At 41.8% G+C, this 14,128-nt stretch overlaps 1 protein-coding gene and 1 long non-coding RNA gene across 13 annotated transcripts in view; one reads left to right on the top strand and one right to left on the bottom strand.

The window, feature by feature from the left end:
• NRXN3 (neurexin 3) overlaps nucleotides 1–14,128 on the top strand; it is a 1,067,046-nt gene that overhangs the window by 851,552 nt on the left and 201,366 nt on the right. The window lies entirely within an intron of this gene.
• Nucleotides 1–14,128, bottom strand: part of LOC109281017 (uncharacterized) — a 63,034-nt gene that overhangs the window by 31,300 nt on the left and 17,606 nt on the right. Inside the window, exons 3-4 of one of the 4 annotated variants that reach the window (XR_002087528.2) lie at nucleotides 6,127–6,246; nucleotides 3,417–3,570 (exon numbers count right to left, since the gene is read on the bottom strand). The exons of 1 other annotated variant lie outside the window; for it this stretch is intronic. This is a non-coding gene — a long non-coding RNA (uncharacterized LOC109281017). Of the gene's footprint in view, nucleotides 1–3,416; nucleotides 6,247–14,128 lie in introns of all 4 variants that reach the window. 2 more of the 4 variants (XR_009460237.1, XR_009460235.1) reach the window with 2 other exon arrangements.

The following is a 14,128-nucleotide window of genomic DNA, read 5'->3' on the forward strand; positions in this document are numbered from 1 at the left end:
CAAATGGTGGGGAAAGGGGATGGATTTTAGGAACAGAAGGTTATATAGTAATCTGCTCATCAACAGATGGGAACAGAAATGAAGATCCAAGGAGTGGACAAAGGTTGTAACAGGAGGGTGAAATATGAGATGCTGGAGATAAGTGACAAGATATAGTGAAACTTGGATCTGCAGAGAAGCCCTCTCTAGAAGGTACAAGCACCAGGTTTGGAGTGTCTTAGTTTGTGTAGGAGAGAGATGTAGAACGGATGTCATAGCAGAGGGAGAAGTAGGTAGAGCAGGTCAGAAGGTAATACCTTAGCTCCAGAACGAAGAAGTGTAATGAGAAATGTGAGTAGTGCACGAAGACTCATTATAAGACAGAGAAGGAGCCTGATGTAACAGTCGATCAAAGCTTGAAGTGTGGATAAAAGCTCTAGTTTTTGGAGCATATATAAGTGGCAGGGAACCTTTGAGCTAAGTATCCATTACTAGTAGAGCAGAGGTCTTAAAAGCAGTGCTTCAGCATTGGATATTGGTGTTGTGAATCAGAAAATCATGGTCCACTTGAGCCTAGCAACTCATCAAGCTTATATGGTTAAGGTATAGGCCAGTTTTTTCTGTCCTCAGCATGCAAAAGGGGTATGTAATATCACTTACAAGTCCTACCTCTGACTACCCAGGGCAAATAAGCACTTTCCCATTTACAGATAGGTTGATTAGGGGCCTTCAACATGAGTCCATGACCAGGCTTGCGTTTACAGCTTTGGAGCCAAGTGAGACAGCTTAACCACTCTGCCATTATGCCCCATGTTTTTATGTGTATCTTAAATTATATATAATTGTTGCAATTTTAATTTTCTAACAATAGAAGAGATTATTATTCTTCACATAAAGTTATTTAGAATTCAGCAGACACTCTTTATGGGATTATAATATTTTTTAAATACATTATATTTGAGCCTAAATGCACACAATAAGTACCCTACCATGCATACTGTCTCTTTGTAGGATCAAGAGGAGTCAGAGAGCGAGTTCCAAGCCTTTGCACTAAGGGAATGTGCAGTCTTTCCACAGACAAATAGAAATTCAGTTTGCTAGCTCCAGGTTTTTTCCTCTAAGTTCCTAGCTTCCCAAATGATCAGAAATAGTTTTTTTTTTTCTAAAAGATTTTTCTCATCTCCTCCTCTGCCTTGCGAAGAAAGGAAAGGGCCAGGCCTTCATGTGGTCTGGCCTCCTGCACCTTATCCTTCAACTCACAGATCCCCTTAAGGTTTGTAGGAAATCAGGAGGCAGTGATCATCTCTAAGATTACTCTTTGCCTCATCTTCCTTCTGACCTTTGTTGAGCATAGGATCTCCACAAGCCATGGTTAGTTCCTGTGCTGTGGCTGCTTCACAGAGTAAACATAGCTTCAGGCTGAATTTACTTGCTGGTTTCCCATCCAAGTTCAGAGAAGGGAATCATCTCTTGGAGAAACTGGCCAATTGTCGCCTTGGGTCCCCCACGATCCACTGGCTGGAAAATTGGCTCCGGGGTCGGACCCAGAGGGTAGTAATTGATGGAAGTCACTCATCGTGGTGTCCTGTGACCAGAGGGGTCCCCCAGGGCTCTGTCCTTGGACCCATACTGTTCAACATCTTCATTAACGATGTGGACACTGGAGTCAGAAGCGGACTGGCCAAGTTCGCCGATGACACCAAACTTTGGGGCAAAGCATCCACGCCAGAAGACAGGCGGGTGATCCAGGCTGACCTGGACAGGCTCAGCAAGTGGGCGGATGAGAATCTGATGGTGTTCAACGCCGATAAATGCAAGGTTCTCCACCTTGGGAAAAAAAACCCGCAGCATCCTTATAGGCTCGGCAGTGCTATGTTGGTTAGCACGATGGAAGAAAGAGACTTGGGGGTCATCATTGACCACAAGATGAACATGAGCCTGCAATGCGATGCTGCGGCTAGTAAAGCGACCAAAACGCTGGCTTGCATCCATAGATGCTTCTCAAGCAAATCCCGGGACGTCATTCTCCCCCTGTACTCGGTCTTAGTGAGGCCGCAGCTGGAGTACTGCGTCCAGTTTTGGCCTCCACAATTCAAAAAGGATGTGGAGAAGCTTGAGAGAGTCCAGAGAAGAGCCACGCGCATGATCAGGGGTCAGGGAAGCAGACCCTACGATGACAGGCTGAGAGCCCTGGGGCTCTTTAGCCTGGAAAAGCGCAGGCTCAGGGGTGATCTGATGGCCACCTACAAGTTTATCAGGGGTGACCACCAGTATCTGGGGGAACGTTTGTTCACCAGAGCGCCCCAAGGGATGACGAGGACGAATGGTCACAAACTACTACAAGATCGTTTCAGGCTGGACATAAGGAAGAATTTCTTTACTGTCCGAGCCCCCAAGGTCTGGAACAGCCTGCCGCCGGAGGTTGTTCAAGCGCCTTCATTGAACACCTTCAAGATGAAACTGGATGCTTATCTTGCTGGGATCCTATGACCCCAGCTGACGTCCTGCCCTTTGGGCGGGGGGCTGGACTCGATGATCTTCCGAGGTCCCTTCCAGCCCTAATGTCTATGAAATCTATGAATCTAGAGGAGAGTCAGAAACTCCATGAGCCTCGTGTCCTGAATTTCCCCCCAGCACTCCAAAGAAGATACCCCCTTCATGATACATGCCATGTCTTATCCAATGGTGGAAATTCACAGACAGTGAAAAAACATAAAAAAGAGGATTGAAGTTACTGTGTTAACTTTGTTGCTCTTCACTTTTGTTCCTCTCTCACACCCCAGAAAAAAGACCCATGGTAGCATGTCATGTTCTTGATCCTCCTGTGAAACATGCCATTTCTAGTCACAAAGACTGCAGGGTGTCTAGTTCACTCTAGGAGGTCTGATTTAACCATCATAATACAAATGTGACATTGGTCTGTGCCTGCTACTTTCCTGCCAAACAGCTTTATAGCAAACAGATTCCACAACACAAAACACATAGACAAACAGACAGCTCCCCTGAGCTTCCATCCTGGCTTCTAATCAGTAAAACCCCATGTGTCTCCAACTGGAAACACAACAACCCCACTTAAGATGTTGAACAGCTTATTAACTCTCCATTGAGAGTGTTCTCTGAGCTGACTCTGGACTTTTTCTGAAGTTTGACACTAAGAACCCAGACCACGTTCATGTGCAACACAGCCAGGAAATGCACTAGAGTGGAGACAGCTGAATTGAAGGGTCCTTTGAAGAAAGCACCAGAAAGTACTGAACACCAGTTAGCAGGGGATCACAAAGAGCATACAAAGTTTGTAGCAGGCGTAGCTGCAGTCAGGGAGCATCAGTGGCTTTGGTATCTGTTATATGCTTACAATCATCTACATATAAAATATGAAGTGATTCAAGGTTCCCACAACCATAAAATCTTAGGCATTGTCATTGAGGAGGCCGAACCTTGGAGAAAGAATCCAGTTCTCCAGAGACTATTTCCAGCTCTGTCATCAGCCTGCCCAGAGACTTTGGGAAGTCATTTCTCTCTGTGTCCCGGTTTCTCTACTTGTAAAATTGGGGTAATGATGCTTACTTTCTTTTCAAAGTGCTTTGACCTCTGTGAAGAAAAATCATTATATAAGAGTTAGGCATTATTATAACTTCCCTTATTTTTTGGCATCTCTGGCCAATATTTCCATGTCCTATCCAAGCATTTCTCCCACCTAAGTATCTCACACAAACCTTTCACAAAGCTGCTACATCTACAGAGTGATCCACTTTAGGAAGGGTCTTATTTGGGCAGACAGAACAGGTCTCCTATTCTCAAACAACAATCCATTTTTTCTTTCTTGCACAGATTCAAAACCCAAGGAAATTGCTCCTCGAGAAAGTGTTATAAACAAAGAAGATGGGGAACGTCTTTCATTAAAATCTGGCTCATACCCCAATACAATTTGCAAAAAAACTCCACCAAACTGTGGTGAGCCTGGAACTAAACAGTTAGAGAATGCAGCCAGTGTTTGTAGTACCATCAGATTCTACATTACTCATCATCCTGCCAGTTCTTAGCTGCCCATTGAACCTTAAGTCAGCCCCCTTGTTTGGTTCCATAAAGGAAACACAATTTGTATTTACAACACAGTGTTGATTTTATATATAGTTTATGAAATGTGTTATAAAGATTTCAAAAGGAATACAGTCCCTGGGTACATTAAGTTCTATCAGTGTTCCATAAGTTTTCATATAGTGGAGAAGAAGAATATTTTTATGAATAGAAATGATTGATCTGTTTGGTGCGCTAAAATGCGTTGATTACCTGCTGTTGTAGGTTTATGTAAGTGGGTACATTTTTCCTCATAAGTCAATTCCTTCAGCCACTTGATCATTTTTGTTGATCTTCCTCTGAATTCCCTTCAGTTTGTCAATATTCTTTCTAATTTCTTTCTTTCTATTCTTTCTATTCATTATTCTTTGTAATGAAATGCCCAGAACTGAATGTAATACTCCAGTTGTGATCTTCCCCAAACCATACTGAGAAAGACTAATTCATACTAGCTTTGTGGCAATTCCTTTGAGTGTACATTGTTGTAGTATTCACTCTGTGACTCAGCAATGCTGTTTATGAGTAAGCACATGATATAGTTTATAATATAACAAATAACATATAGTACAAAACAAAAGCAAATTCAAATGGATTAATATTGTTAAAAATAATTTGCTACCATTGCTATTTATTCTACTATACTGTAGTTAATTGGTTTGTGACAAATTGGTATGTGTGTTCACCTCTCCTATCAGACAGCAAGGTGTCCTGTTCTTTTGACTTCCCCCAGACAAGCACTTATTTTTCTACTAGGGTATGAACTGAGACAGACAGCTAGCTCTGATTGGTATTATAGAGTGCATGATACATTCTCTGTCATCATACAGACATCCCACAATTGCACTGCCCCTCTTGATATGGAAGCTTAGCAGTTAAAGTATTATGCAGTACATTCCAAGCCACCTGTAAGTACAAGTCTTTCTTGTTGTATTTTGTTCAACTGCTGGTTTAGCTTCTGTCAGCTTCAATTGTCCGAAACAGTCAGATGGTGAGTTATGCTTTCTCAGGAGGCTCTGTGAGATGGAGATTTTTCTCCAGTAATATATTTGCTTCCTGCTCCTGTTTCTGCTCTTGTTCCCATCTGAAGACAAGACCCTACAGCCAGTAGCACTGCAGTCTTTTCCTTTCCAGCTAGATGTGACTCTTTAGAGACTGATTACAACTCCAGATGAGAAATAAGATGCTAGGGAAGAAATATAGATACATAGATATATACAGAAACACAAAGGGCTTGTATTTTGCCAGATGACCCCAGTAATAAAGAATAGGAGTAGCAAAAGAAATAGACTATATGACAAAGAAGCAAACTTATTTCTACAAGGAATTGGAAATGGACCCAAGTCTCATTGTTCAAACCCTAAGTTTAAAGTGTTCTGAGTTCAGTGTGTGTCGTATGATACAGTTTGGTTTAGCCCATTAAAAATCTAAAGGCCAGCTGCAAAGTTCACGTCTGGCTCTGATGTTGTCCAAAGTTTGGTAGTATTCAGCTCTAAAAAAAAAAAAGGTTTCTTAGGAATTTCCAGGAAGCCTCAGTGAGTCTTTCAAGCTCCGTCTGTAGAAGAAAGGTCAGTCTCTTATTAGAAACTTCCATACCCAATACTACCTTGAGGAACATATTGCCAGATAGGATCGGTCTCTATAAAGTAAATTGTTCCCAGACTATGGGAACAATTTTGCCATATAAAAAGACTACAGCTTATAAACTAACAGGTAGGTATTGTGTTTTCATTTGTCCCTCTTGAGTTTTGGTAACTTGAGAGATCCTTTTTTCAGTGCTATGTCAATATCTAGTCTGATCTTCACTTGCATTTGGGACATATGAAGAAAGTGGATAATCTCACAGATGGAACCTCACCAGCTGTTTGACAACAGCTGTTTTCCCTCAAATTAGATGGCCTAAACACACTTGAGTATATATTTGCCAGAATTTACCAACTTACTGTTGGTTGGCAGGAAATTAATCTTGCCTAAGGTCACAACATGGAAAGCTTTCTTTGAGGGAATGATACTGAGTGGTGAATGGCAACAAAGAAGTTTCACTTAAAGCATACAGACAATTAAGCTGTTCACCTGGTTTCCCATCTGTGGAATCAGCTAAGAGATTTTGAACATCAGTGATTGCTAGGCTTTTTTCAGGAGGCGTTGTTTGTAAGCAAAAGCAGGTACATGTGTGACAGTGTTCCCATGGCTCTGTGAAAATATAGATGAAGGGAACTTATTGCAAGCATAGTCACAGTAGTGCTGCCATTATACAGGTTGATCAGATAATTACTGTTAATTGTTGATATTAAAGCAGTATCTAGAAACCCCACCTAAGATCAGGGCCCTATTGCAGTAGGTGTAGTACTAAGCAAATAAATTTTCAATCTAATTAAACAAAGCATAGGAAGAGAGAGGGGTGAAGTTATTGGCTCAAGGTCACATAGTGATCAATAGTAGAAGTGTCCTGTCCACCAGACCACACTGCCTCTCTGCAAGTAAGCTAACTTTTAAAAGGTTTCAGCTGGCATTAGCAGTATTCCATTATGAGAATTACGGAAACTTCTTGTGCCAAACTCATTCCTAGGGCAACTCCATTGATTTCATTTCTGAATTTTGCAGAATGTATGGGAGTGGTACAGAGAAGACTTAGCAGGCCCTGATGATCTGGCTTTTGTCTTTCATAGGTTCATTTTAGTTGCTGAAAATCTACAAGTATGTTTCAGTATTAAATTAGTTCTTCCCACTTGTTATAAACTTATACTGGAATAGAGCTTCTCAGACATTGTATTAGCTTGCCTCTCTAAGCACAGTGTTGGAAGTAGGGAAGTCATATTATGTCAGTACTTAGTACTTGTGGTACCAAAGTGCTGTATCCAATTTTGGATTCCACAATTCAAAAAGGATCCTAAGAAACTGGAGAGATTTCAGAGAAGATCCATGAGAATGATTAAAGGATTAGAAAACATGCTTTACAGTGAAAGCCTCAAGGAACTCAATCTACTTAGTTTATGAAATAAGATTAAGGTGCGAGTTAGGATCAAACATAGGGCTAGAAGTAACCCCAAGAGATTGCCTAGTAAATTCCCATACAGTTGTCTACTCTGTTTTTTCAAAACCTCTGAGAAGGGACAACATTACTACCCTACTTAGTCCAGTCTTATCCCACTCTAGCAGTTAGGTAAGATAATAGGGGGGAAAAATCTGTCAACTAATAGACTTGATCATAGACTGTAAGCCCTTACATGGAGAATAGATATTTGATAACAGAGGTCTTCTCAATTTAACAGACAGATGCATTTCAAAGATCCAAGAGCTGGAAGTTGAACCAGCACAAATTCAGACTTGAAATAAGGTGTACATTTTTAACGCTCATGGTAACAATGTATTAAGGATTCCTGTGTATTTTGCATCACTAGCAATTTTTAAATCAGGATTGGAAGATTTTCTGAAAGTTATCCTCTAGTTGAAATAGGAATTAATCTAGGGGGTCTTGTGGCCAATTTTATACAGGAGGTCAGAATCAGTTATTGCAGTGCTCCCTGCTGAGTTTATAATTTCTGAATCTCTGAAGAATGACCCTTGTTAAAGCCATGTCCAAAAGAGGTAGTAATTAGGGCTATGTGAATCTTTGGTCCCTGATTCAATTTGGTGGAGATTTGGTGCGGAATCTCTGAATCCGAATTGAATCAGAGGACCCTTTAATTTCTCCGAATCAATTCGGAGAGATTTGGAAAGATTCGATGATTTGGACATAGACACAACTTTTTAATGTTTTTTCTACATTCCTCTAGGTAGCAGGCAGCTCGTGAATGCTGCGATGCTGGGGTGCATGGAGTTTCCCACAGAAGTGTGGGGGGCTCCCCACTGCACTCAGCAGCAGACCCGGAAGTGATCCAGAAACACTTCCGGTCCACTTCCGGATCCACCAGGGAGCATGCTGGGGATCCCCCCCCCCCCCCGCATCCTCCCAGCTTGACAACTGGTTCCTCCTTGGTTGGGGTGTGGGGCACCTGGGGTCCCCCCATGGCTGATTGCTGAGCTGGGAGGCGGGGGGGGGGGGGCCCAGCTCACTCCCCAGCAGACTTGGAAGTAGAACAGAAGTGCTTCAAATCACTTCCAGGTTCACCACCGAGCACGTAGAGGGCCCCTCCCCACTCCTGTGGGATGCTCCATGCACCCCAGCATTGCAGCGTTCACAAGCCATGCTGGTACCTCGAGGTATGTAGAAAAAATATTTAAAGCTGTGTTTATATCCGAATCACCGATTCTCCAAATCAGCATTGAATCTTCAGATTCGGATTTGGCTGAATCGAATCAGGGACAGTGATCCAAGTTAACAAATTGAATTGCTGTCCCTGATTTGGGCCGAATCCAAATCAAATAGAGCCCACTTTCCACACCCCTAATAGTAATCCCCATTTACTGGGTCCCATACAAACTAGGAAGTCCAAACTAATACCTGATGATGATTGATACGTATACACTACCTTTCCCCTTAACATCATTTGATCTGCTTCTAGAAGACAAAAAACCATGAAAACCCCTGATAAAAGGTTTATCAGTTCAAAAGAGCTCCAGGTCCCACCATTTCCTTGAGAGTGTGCATTTATTGGTTATGCTCTCTACCAGGTGATTGTGTCTTTAATTTAAGCCATTTAGGGTAATATGTTATTTCAGCCAAGAATTTATTTTGCCCATGGTGTGAGATTATTCCTATCTCATATGCTGTTTTCAGATTAATCTCTGAATTATAATAAAAATGTCACCAAATGTGGCTGAAGAAGAGTAGTAAGCACACATCCTCTAAACTGTACTGAACGTAGACCCCTTAACTGCCCACATTCCACACATTCAATGAGATATGGACCTGGGAAATGAAGAAAGACTTGTCAAAACTATATCCAGTTAATGTTACTGCTTAGAAAGAGCCAGTTGGTGTAGGTCTTTACTTTGCTTTCCCAGTCAATAGAAAAATCTCTGATTTGCTGCTTACAGTGATGGAGGGTCCCATAAAACTACTTGACAGTGTTGTAATTGGTACGAGTGTCCTCTGTGGAACATATAGCTATCTATAGCTTCAGTTCTACCGGATGCTTTACTCCATTTAGCACCATGGTGCAAAGTCCCCAAACCACAGAAAAAAGCAAGCTGCCAGCTGGACTAAAATTGAATATCCAGTCTCAAAAAAATAAAGGCTGTACAAAAATGAAGTGGAAAAAATCCCCAGAAGGAAGAATAAAAGCACTTCAGTCTCTTTTAAATAGGCTGCAGAACTAAGGAGACTGACCAGAAAGAAGCTGCTCTGAGGAAAAGCAGTGTCTGTGCTTATAAGGGAAACAAGGCTTACAGGGTGAGAGATTGCATGTGTTTTCAGAAATAAGTTAACAGAGCCCTGATACAAGGAGCGGTGGCTTGCTGTATTACCAAAAGGGCTCATATCACAGTGGAATAAGGGGAGCATGATCAGCACTGACGTTAAGGAAGAGGTAATTAATTATATTGTTTGATGGCTTTTAGTTTATGTCTAGTCATGCTGGAACCATGCAAAGAGAGAGGCAGGAGAGAAGCACAGTTGCAACTATTGTCATAGATGAGGCAAAATGCTACATGAGTGTGGGCGTAAAACTATTATCCTGGGATCTGGTTGGCTCTTGTGTTACACTTTTTATCCCTCCCAAAGGAAAACAATGAACAAGATAGCAGGGCAAATTCTGTTGCCATTGCACCAAGGAGCTTCAATGAAATTACTACAAATTTATGCTGATGTAGCAAGGGATGACATTTTCCCCTTTATCTGGGGTGCTCTCTCTGTCTTGATAGTCAAGGCCAAGCCCAAGCACTTATTACACACAAAAATCAGCCATATACTCTCATATACTGAGAGTATATGGCTGATCTTTGTGTATTATGTTTTAACTTTAGGTTGAGGAAAATAGGAAAGTAGGAACCCAAAGGTGTGACCCCAAAGAGAGAGCACAGTCCATGTGTACCACTTCTCTAATATGCTCCAGCTGGTTTGCCTGACAGAATTACTGCCACCCCAATTCCAACCTCCACCCCATAGAGATAGGCAGATGCCTAGGAATCTGGAGGTTCAGTACAAGGCCTGTCGGATAAATGCTAAATAGCAACATATGCTACACAAAGTGCTTATGTACAAACAGACAGTAATGCTCCTGCAGGAGAATTTCAGAGTAATGGAAATGCTCTGGGGCTCACTTCCCAGCATTTCCTTTATATTCCCCCCCTCAGATAAGAGGGGTTTGAGGGAGTAAAGGGGTTTCAGGAAACTTGAGCTTGCAAACTGAACCCTCACATTAGAGAGCCCCTCAATGAAAAGGAGGTTTAAAGTAAGCAAGGGATTGCAACCCTGTGAACTGGTAGAGTTGTGGGGTCCCTCAGAGCTTTCATCCCAGAAATGAATTCAATGGGTCCAGGGAACTTGGGAACTTCTGTGCTACTCACTAACCCCGTCGCACTGTGCTGCATTCGAACAACACTGCTCTCCCTTTGCCTTGTAGATTCTCCTATCTTTCATTCCACTCCTTGCCCTAAAGATGAAGAGAGAATATTACTCTCAATTCCTTAAGAAATCCTTTCTCTTTCTAGTTAATTCTGATTTCCTCTTTGTAATATATTTGCTTTTTGGACTGCTAAGATACTGCAAGTGTTATAATAGGACCCAGCACCAATACCGTGTTTACCATCCTTAGAGCTCAGAAAGCTGGTGACCATCATTTCCATTTCAAAGAATTAGAAAATGTTGTTCAATGAATTGCTGAAAGCCCCCCAACATGTTGGAAGGGGTAATTGCTCCCAGTCCGCTATCTCCCAGTGCCATACCCTAACCATGGCATCATTACAATTGGTGGTTACCAAAACATCCTGGTCTCTCTGTGTACATCTGTCCAAAAAACACTGTTCTACATAATTTATGAGGGTTTGGGGGAAAGGGTACAAGCAGAGTGTTCAGAGTGATGGCTAGTATATTTTCATAGTATCATTTGCTTTCTTTTCTGCATGTAATTTACCTGCTTTTCATTTTTGAACCACATATAATTTACTGATATACATATAATTTATCTGCTTTTCTTTCTTCATGCCTGATTTCTTGTAGTTCTCATGACAAAAGTTGGTTTGTGGTTTTTTTTTTGTGGGGGGGGGGACAGGGAAGAGGGCAATGAACAAGGAAAGGGCAAGGCACTTGATAGAATGGTATCAGGCAAAAAAAATAGAGAAATGCAGATGGGACTCTGAGTTATTTCAAAATAAAATTGTTGTTCTTAGTTGCCAGCACTTGATGTCACTCAAAGTTTTCAAAGAAAATAATAGAGGTAAATCAATGAATGGAAGCTCACCTTGGCATGCAGAGGTGGCTGGGGTATCTAGGTGAATACTGATATGAAGGAAAGAAGATGTAGGCTGCCTATTAAACATGCTTCTGGGCCCTCTGAGAGTGTGTACCTTGTATGCTCTGGGCTGCCGTGGATTCAGCTTTTGTTTTGTTTTGTTTTGTTTTGTTTTGTTCAATACAAAACAAATGTTAGAAATATTGGCAGCGAGGTAAATCATCCCTTGGCTGTCAGAGCTTTGCCAGTCTATTTCAGCTCACTGCTTTGTAACTTGTGAAAGAAAATTTAATAACTTAATGTACAGGGAAAGGAATAAAGGAGGCTGAGCCCATCAAGAGCTGGATGTTTATTTTAGCGGTAGAGGCTGTCTTTCAAAGCCAAGAGGAAGGATAATTTTCTTCAAGGCTCAGCTTAAGTCTCTGAAGATCAGGGTTCTATTCTCCACCCTGGCACATGTGGTCTTTGGGGGAGTCTCTGTTTTTCTTTTACGTTATAATGAGGCACAGTAATATAGAACAATATGCATTAGAATGGGAGAGAAAGGCTCTGAGTTCTAGTCATGGTCTTGTTCTTTATGGGCATATCTACACATGTGCTTTAATGTGCAGTAGTCTATGTTACTGTGCATTAACGTGTTGTTTAAAAAACTGTGCAAATACTCTAATGCACTGTAAAATAGGCTACTGTGCATTAAGCATCACTAAAAAAGCACACACTTTCACTACTGTGCATTAGGGCAACGACGCATTAGGGCAACTCGAATTGGAGGTACTAAATTTAATGTGCATTAGGAAAAACACATTAATGCACATGTAGATGCACCCTGTGTTACTTATTTATGTCTCTAGACCTGAGACTTTTTTATCTACAGTATAGTAGTTCATTTTTGTAAAGTGCTTTAATATTATGGATAACAGTTGCTGTGTAGGCACGAAGTACTAATTTTAGAAATAATAGGCTGGAATATTAGGTCAGTATTTAAAGTTCTTATGGAGTAGTACCTTACCCTGCTACTAGGATTAGCACTGATAATTCTAATAGGACTATTAAAGTATTGATGTATGGGTTTCAACGTCTGGTCTTCAGTGTTTACACAAAGCTTACTCAAGCAAAGCTCTCCTTAAAGAGGTAATGAGAGCTTTGCTTGCATAAAGACCAGTTGATCTGGCCCATTATTATTTGTATACACTTCTAGACTTCTGAGTCACAGTGAGGACCAGACACTGAAGAATCAGAACACTTTGAGGAGGGCTGTATTTTTTTTGGATGGGGGAAGGGATAGCACCTGACCTCATTCTAAAGTGACCTCTTCTGCCTGCTCTTGGGTGTGTTCTGTTGGAAGCTATCACCAACCTTTCTGAAATGAAAGGAGGTTTATTTCTTGAGGACAGTGGAGAAATATAAAAGGTTAACTGTGAGATCCTCCCTAAAAGGGATAAGATTCTATAAGCAGCATTCTGCGAAAGCATTCAGATGGAATCAGACAGCAAGCATTGATTATCTAGTCTCTGAACGTGGTTATCTCTCTTCAAAACAGGTCTGATTACCAGAGAAAAAGGCAAATAAATGATCCGTCAGCGCTTTATTGGTCAGTCTTTTACTGGTGAATAAACGATCCTGGGCATAAAGAAGGTGCCCTCTGTGACCAGCACTAAGAATTTCAATAGACTGAAGAGCAAAGATGTCCCCACTCAATATAATAAAGAGAGAAAAGTAGTTAGCCATATTAATCTGAAGTCAGGCAGAAGGCAGGGCAGGATAGCACTTTAGAGGCTAACCAGTTTGTAGAGTCATAAGCTTTCACCGGTGATAGTCTGCTTCATCAGATGCTGTATTGAATCATAGAAAATTAAGGTTGGAAGAGACCTCCGGTCATCTAGTCCAACTCTCTGGTCAAAGTGTGACTAATATCAGAACACTTCAATACATGTTCATTCCAGCCAGGACATAATCGAGCCAGGCCTTAAAAACCTCCAAAGCTTGAGATTCCATAACCTCTCTAGGTAACCCATTCCAGTGCTTCACTACTTAGTGAGAAAGTTTTTCCTAATATCCAACCTAAATTTCCCTTCTTGCAACTTGAAACCATTGCTCCCTGTTCTGTCATCTGCCACCACTAAGAATAGTCCAGCTCCATCCTCTTCTGAACCCCTCTTCAGGTAGTTAAAGACTGCTATCAAATCTCCCCTGTCTTCTCTTCTTCCCATTTCCCTCAGCCTGTCATAAGTCATGTGCCCCAGCTCCCTAACCATTTTTGTTGCCTTCCTTTGGATTCTCTCCAACTTGTCCACGTCCTTCCTGTACTGGGGGTGGGGAAGGGGGGGCTAAAACTGGACGTGGCCTGACCAGTGCAGAATAGAAGGGAATAATTACTTCCCTTAATTTGCTGGCAGTGCTCCTACTAATGCAGCCCAGTATGCTGTTAGCCTTCTTCACGACAAGGGCACACTGTTGACTTATATCCAGTTTATTGTCCACTGTAACCACCAGATCCTTTTCTGCAGAGCTGCTGCTCAGTCAGTTGGCCCCAAGCCCATAGAGGTGCATGGGATTTTTTCTTCCTATGTGCAGGACTTCTCACTTGTCCTTTTTGAACCTCATAAGATTTCTTTTGGTCCAGTCCTCCAATTTGTTGAGGTCTCTCTGAATCCTAGCCTACCCTCCAGCATATCTAGTACTCCCTGCAGCTTTGTCATCTGCGAACTTGCTAAGGGACTACATCCCATCTTCCAGGTTGT

This window comes from Alligator mississippiensis, chromosome 2 (assembly GCF_030867095.1).
Source record: "Alligator mississippiensis isolate rAllMis1 chromosome 2, rAllMis1, whole genome shotgun sequence".
NCBI lineage: Eukaryota > Metazoa > Chordata > Crocodylia > Alligatoridae > Alligator > Alligator mississippiensis.